This window comes from Ursus maritimus, unplaced genomic scaffold, assembly GCF_017311325.1.
Source record: "Ursus maritimus isolate PB19 unplaced genomic scaffold, ASM1731132v1 scaffold_14, whole genome shotgun sequence".
Classification (NCBI taxonomy): Eukaryota; Metazoa; Chordata; class Mammalia; order Carnivora; family Ursidae; genus Ursus; species Ursus maritimus.
This window is the reverse complement of record NW_024423786.1, coordinates 32,658,805-32,664,804: the sequence shown is the minus strand read 5'-3', so window position 1 is coordinate 32,664,804 and position 6,000 is coordinate 32,658,805. Positions and strand designations below refer to the sequence as shown.

At 41.5% G+C, this 6,000-nt stretch overlaps 1 protein-coding gene across 1 annotated transcript in view; it reads right to left on the bottom strand.

Moving 5' to 3' along the window:
* The window catches only part of DNAH12 (dynein axonemal heavy chain 12), a 201,658-nt gene that overhangs the window by 154,283 nt on the left and 41,375 nt on the right, over positions 1-6,000 (bottom strand). The window lies entirely within an intron of this gene.

The following is a 6,000-nucleotide window of genomic DNA, read 5'->3' as shown; positions in this document are numbered from 1 at the left end:
TGAGGGCTGGGACGCCGGGTGTGGGGCGCACATCCCGGGACGCTGCAGGGTTGAGCAGCACCAACAGAAACAGAGTTAAAGTGGCCAGAACATTAGTAGAGAACGGGCCGCAATCCTTCTGTTCCGTGACAGAGGCTGAAATTTGGCCGCTGCTGCTCTGACTCTCAGAAGAGGCACAGCAAACCGCCAGGGAAAGCCGCCAGAGAACAAAAGCCTGGAAATACCGGCTCAGAGAGTGCCCATCCCCATCCTCCCTCGCAGGGGACACGGAGACTCTAACCAAACAGGGTTGCCTGAGTATCGGCGCGGCAGGCCCCTCCCCCAGAACACAGAAGGCAGGCTGAAAAATCAAGAAGCCCACAACCCGGGCGCCTGGGTGGCGCAGTCATTGAGCGCCTGCCTTCGGCTTAGGGCGTGATCCCAGCGTTCCGGAAAGGAGTCCCTCATCGGGCTCCTCCGCTGGGAGCCTGCTTCTTCCTCTCCCACTCCCCTGCTTCTGTTCCCTCTCTCGCTGGTTGGCTGCCACATAAATAAATAAATAAAATCTTTAAAGAAGAAGCCCACATCCCTAAGATCCCTATAAAACAAGGGGCACGGCCTGGGACCCAGTCAATAATTTGGGCTCTGGAAACCCCGCAACCTCTCTTCATCAGAATGACAAGAAGGAGAAGCCCCCCCCAGCAAAGAAAAGACAGTGATTCTGTGGCCTCTGCCACAGAAATAATGGATATGGATGTAACCAAATTATCAGAAATGGAATTCAGAGTAACGATGGTCAAAATGATGAGTAGAATTGAAAAAACTATTAACGAAAAGGTTACTGAGAATATAGAATCCCTAAGGACAGAAATGAGAGCGAATCTGACAGAAATTAAAAATTCTATGAGCCAAATGCAGGCAAAACTAGAGGCTCTGACGGCCAGGGTCGCAGAAGCAGAGGAACGGGTTAGTGAATTGGAGGATGGGTTAATAGAGGAAAAAATGAAAATAGAAGATGGTCTTAAAAAAATCCACGCCCACGAATGTAGGTTACGGGAGATTACTGACTCAATGAAACGATCCAATGTTAGAATCATCGGCATCCCCGAGGGGGTGGAGAAAAACAGAGGTCTAGAAGAGATATTTGAACAAATTGTAGCTGAAAACTTCCCTAATCTAGCAAGGGAAACAAACATTCGTGTCCAAGAGGCAGAGAGGACCCCTCCCAAGCTCAACCACGACAAACCTACGCCACGTCACGTCATAGTGCAATTCGCAAATATTAGATGCAAGGATACAGTATTGAAAGCGGCCAGGGCAAAGAAATTTCTCACGTACCAAGGCAAAAGCATCAGAATTACGTCAGACCTGTCTACACAGACCTGGAATGAGAGAAAGGGTTGGGGGAGCATATTTAAAGCTCTTTCAGAGAAAAACATGCAGCCAAGGATCCTTTATCCAGCAAGGCTGTCATTCAGAATTGATGGAGAAATAAAGACATTTCAGAATCGCCAGTCACTAACCAATTTTGTAACCACGAAACCAGCCCTACAGGAGATATTACGGGGGGTTCTATAAAAGTAAAAAGGCCCCAAGAGTGATACAGAACAGAAAGTCACAGCCAATACAAACAAAGACTTTACTGGCAACATGGCAACATTAAAATCATATCTCTCAGTAATCAGTCTTAATGTAAATGGTTTGAACCATCCCATAAAACGCCACAGGGTTGCAGATTGGATAAAAAGAAATGACCCATCCATTTGCTGTCTACAAGAGACTCATTTCGAACCCAAAGATGCATTCAGACTGAGAGTAAGGGGATGGAGTACCATCTTTCACGCAAATGGACCTCAAAAGAAAGCTGGGGTAGCAATTCTCATATCAGATAAATTGGATTTTAAACTACAGACTATAGTTAGAGATGCAGAAGGGCACTATATTATTCTTAAGGGAAGTATTCAACAAGTGGATATGACAATTATAAATATATATGCCCCCAACAGGGGAGCAGCAAGATACACAAGCCAACTCTTAACCAGAATAAAGAGACATATAAATAAAAATACATTAATAGTAGGGGACCTCAACACTCCACTCTCAGAAATAGACAGAACACCCTGGCAAAAACTAAGCAAAGAATCAAAGGCTTTGAATGCCATACTCGACGAGTTGGACCTCATAGATATATATAGAACACTACACCCCAGAACCAAAGAATACTCATTCTATTCTAATGCCCATGGAACATTCTCAAGAATAGACCATGTTCTGGGACACAAAACAGGTCTCAACCGATACCAAAAGATTGAAATTATCCCCTGCATATTCTCAGACCACAACGCTCTGAAATTGGAACTCAACCACAAGGAAAAATTTGGAAGAAACTCAAACACTTGGAGACTAAGAACCATCCTGCTCAGGAATGACTCGATAAACCAGGAAATCAAAAATCAAATTAAACAATTTATGGAGACCAATGAGAATGAAAATACAACAGTCCAAAACCTATGGGATACTGCAAAGGCAGTCCTAAGGGGGAAATACATAGCCATCCAAGCCTCACTCAAAAGAATAGAAAAATCTAAAATGCAGTTTTTATATTCTCACCTCAAGAAGCTGGAACAGCAACAGAGGGACAGGCCTAATCCACGCACGAGGAAGCAGTTGACCAAAATTAGAGCTGAAATCAATCAAGCAGAAACCAGAAGTACAGTAGAGCAGATCAACAGGACTAGAAGCTGGTTCTTTGAGAGAATCAATAAAATTGACAGACCACTGGCAAGACTTATCCAAAAGAAAAGAGAAAGGACCCAGATTATTAAAATTATGAATGAAAAAGGAGAGGTCACGACGAACACCATTGAAATTGGAAGGATTATTAGAAATTTTTATCAACAGCTATATGCCAATAAACTAAGCAATCTGGAAGAGATGGAATCCTTCCTGGAAACCTATAAACTACCAAGATTGAAACCGGAAGAAATTGATTCCTTAAACAGGCCAATTAATTATGAAGAAATTGAGTCAGTGATAAACAACCTTCCAAATAACAAAACTCCAGGCCCGGACGGTTTTCCTGGGGAATTCTACCAAACATTCAAAGAAGAAATAATACCTATTCTCCTAAAGCTATTTCAAAAAATAGAAACAGAAGGAAAGCTACCAAACTCATTCTATGAGGCCAATATTACCTTGATCCCCAAACCAGGCAAAGACCCCCTCAAAAAGGAGAATTACAGACCGATTTCCCTAATGAATATGGACGCCAAAATCCTCAACAAGATACTTGCTAATAGAATCCAACAGTACATTAAAAGGATTATCCATCACGATCAAGTGGGATTCATACCTGGGATGCAAGCGTGGTTCAATATTCGCAAATCAATCAGCGTGATACATCATATCAACAAGAAAAGACTCAGGAACCATATGATCCTCTCAATTGATGCGGAAAAAGCATTTGACAAAATACAGCATCCTTTCCTGATTAAAACCCTTCAGAGTGTAGGAATAGAAGGTACATTTCTCAATCTCATAAAAGCCATCTATGAAAAGCCTACTGCAAATATTATTCTCAATGCGGAAAAGCTGGAAGCCTTTCCCTTAAGATCAGGAACTCGACAAGGATGCCCACTCTAGCCACTATTATTCAACATAGTACTAGAAGTCCTTGCAACAGCAATCAGACGACAAAAAGGGATCAAAGGTATTCAAATCGGCAAAGAAGAAGTCAAAATGTCTCTCTTCGCAGATGATATGATACTCTATATGGAAAACCCAAAAGAAGCCACTCCCAAACTATTAGAAGTTATAGAGCAATTCAGTAACGTGGCGGAATACAAAATCAATGCTCAGAAATCAGTTGCATTTCTATACACGAATAACAAGACCGAAGAAAGAGAAATTAGGGAATCCATCCCACTTACAATAGCACCAAAAACCATACGTTACCTTGGAATTAACTTAAGCAGAGACGTAAAGGACCTATATTCTAGAAACTATAAATCACTCTTGAAAGACATTGAGGAAGACATAAAAAGATGGAAAGATATTCCATGCTCATGGATCGGAAGAATTAACATAGTTAAGATGTCCATGCTACCCAGAGCAATCTACACTTTCAATGCTATCCCGATCAAAATACCGAGGACATTTTTCAAAGAACTGGAACAAATAGTCCTTAAATTTGTATGGAAACAGAAAAGGCCCCGAATATCCAAGGAACTGTTGAAAAGGAAAAACAAAGCTGGGGGCATCACAATGCCGGATTTCGAGCTGTACTACAAAGCTGTGATCACAAAGACAGCATGGTACTGGCACAAAAACAGACACATAGACCAATGGAACAGAATAGAGAGCCCAGAAATGGACCCTCGGCTCTTTGGGCAACTAATATTTGATAAAGCAGGAAAAAACATCCGGTGGGAAAAAGACAGTCTCTTCAATAAATGGTGCTGGGAAAATTGGACAGCTACATGCAAAAGAATGAAACTTGACCACTATCTCACACCATACACAAAAATAAACTCCAAATGGATGAAAGACCTCGATGTGAGACAGGAATCCATCAAAATTCTAGAGGAGAACATAGGCAGCAACCTCTACGACATCGGCCAAAGCAACCTTTTTCATGATACTTCCCCAAAGGCAAGAGAAACAAAAGACAAAATGAATTTATGGGACTTCATCAAGATTAAAAGTTTCTGCACAGCCAAGGAAACAGTCAGAAAAACTAAGAGGCAGCCCACGGAATGGGAGAAGATATTTGCAAATGACACTACAGATAAAGGACTGGTATCCAAGATCTACAAAGAACTTCTCAAACTCAATACACGAGAAACAAATAAACAAATCAAAAAATGGGCAGAAGATATGAACAGACACTTTTCCAATGAAGACATACAAATGGCTAACAGACACATGAAAAAATGTTTAAAATCATTAGCCATCAAGGAAATTCAAATCAAAACCACACTGAGATACCACCTTATGCCAGTTAGAATGGCAAAAATAGACAAGGCAAGAAACAACGATTGTTGGAGAGGATGTGGAGAAAGGGGATCCCTCCTACATTGTTGGTGGGAATACAAGTTGGTACAGCCACTCTGGAAAACAGTGTGGAGGTCCCTTAAAAAGTTAAAAATTGAGCTACCCTATGATCCAGCCATTGCACTACTGGGTGTTTACCCCAAAGATACAGACGTAGTGAAGAGAAGGGCCATATGCACCCCAATGTTCATAGCAGCAATGTCCACAATAGCTAAATCGTGGAAGGAGCCGAGATGCCCTGCAACAGATGACTGGATTAAGAAGTTGTGGTCCATATGTACAATGGAATATTACTCAGCAATCAGAAAGAACGAGTTCTCAACATTTGCTACAACATGGACGGCACTGGAGGAGATAATGCTTAGTGAAATAAGTCAAGCAGAGAAAGACAACTATCATATGATTTCTCTCATCTATGGAACATAAGAACTAGAATGATCAGTAGGGGAAGAAAGGGATAAAGAAAGGGGGGGTAATCAGAAGGGGGAATGAAACATGAGAGACTATGGACTATGAGAAACAAACTGAGGGCTATAGAGGGGAGGGGGGTGGGGGAATGGTATAGACCGGTGATGGGTAGTAAGGAGGGCACATATTGCATGGTGCACTGGGTGTTATACACAACTAATGAATCATCGAGCCTTACATTGGAAACCGGGGATGTACTGTATGGTGACTAACATAATATAATAAAAAATCATTATTAAAAAAAAAAAAAAGAGGCACGTCCAATGTCACAAAGTCATAAAAGCCAAAATCTGCACTAGGACTTTCATTTATCTGACTTACGTGCTCTTTCATTATTAGACCATCTCACTTCCCACTTTAGGAGCAGATGGTTTACACCAGAACTTTTCCAAAATCTAAAGTATATTCAATCTGATATAAAATTCTGAATCTGCTACTTCTTTTCTCTCTGTTACTGGGTCAGTTACTTAACTTCTCTGAGACTCACTTTTCTTGTCTATG